This window comes from Cyprinodon variegatus, unplaced genomic scaffold, assembly GCF_000732505.1.
Source record: "Cyprinodon variegatus isolate N-32 unplaced genomic scaffold, C_variegatus-1.0 Scaffold120, whole genome shotgun sequence".
Classification (NCBI taxonomy): Eukaryota; Metazoa; Chordata; class Actinopteri; order Cyprinodontiformes; family Cyprinodontidae; genus Cyprinodon; species Cyprinodon variegatus.
Genome location: NW_015150573.1, coordinates 842,157 through 843,045, shown reverse-complemented (window position 1 = coordinate 843,045; position 889 = coordinate 842,157). Strand labels below are relative to the sequence as shown.

Below are 889 nucleotides of genomic sequence, written 5' to 3'. Positions count from 1 at the left end.
AACCACAGCAAAGCAGCTAGAAGACACCTACAATAAACACGTCACTAGTACCAGATGCAATGTATGTTTTCTGTGAGTATAAACTTGGCATGTAAGTGTGAATAGAGAACATCAATCTACTATCGTGGAGTACACATTCTGTGTTGTGACAATTTCTGTTTTGATCTAAATTGCTGTTTTCAACAATTAACAGCAACAAGACATTGCAATGGCAGGGAATTGAACCCAGGTCAACTGCTTGGAAGGCAGCTATGCTCACCACTATACCACCATCGCTCAGATACACCTGAAAATAGGTATCATCTCAGACAAAGGCAAGCCCCACGTTTGGACATTGATCTTGTGGTAAATCATGTATGTTTTCTGTGAGTATAAACTTGGCATGTAAGTGTGAATAGAGAACATCAAGCTACTATCGTGGAGTACACATTCTGTGTTGTAAAAATTTCTATTTTGATGTAAACTGCTGTTTTCAACTACTGCTCACCACGATACCACCATTGCTCAGACATTGCTCAAAACAGGTATGATCTGAAAAAAAGGCAAGCCCCTAGTTTGGACAAATTGATCTTGAGCCATTTGTATTCATTAAAAAAAATTCAATAAACACACCCTTCATTGGCCTTGAATATAACCACGAAGACACCTAGAATAGATACGTCACTAGTACTAGATGCAATGTATGTTTTCGCATGTATGAGTATAAGCTTTACAGGTGTGTCTAAAGAGAATGAAAATCTTGGATTACAGAGTAAACCTGCAATGACTATAAATACCTGCCAAGGGCTGTATGTTGATGTTAAAAATCTACAACTGAAAAAACAGTGACAGAGGGGGAAAAAATGTTGGCTGAAGCAATCAGATCAATAGCTGTATATTTGGAATCTCA

The 889-nt window shown here is 37.9% G+C and overlaps 1 non-coding gene across 1 annotated transcript; it reads right to left on the bottom strand.

Moving 5' to 3' along the window:
- Positions 1-204: 204 nt before the first annotated feature.
- Positions 205-276, bottom strand: trnag-ucc. The gene has a single exon. It is a non-coding gene; the product is annotated as a tRNA-Gly (tRNA).
- Between the last annotated feature and the right edge of the window lie 613 nt (positions 277-889).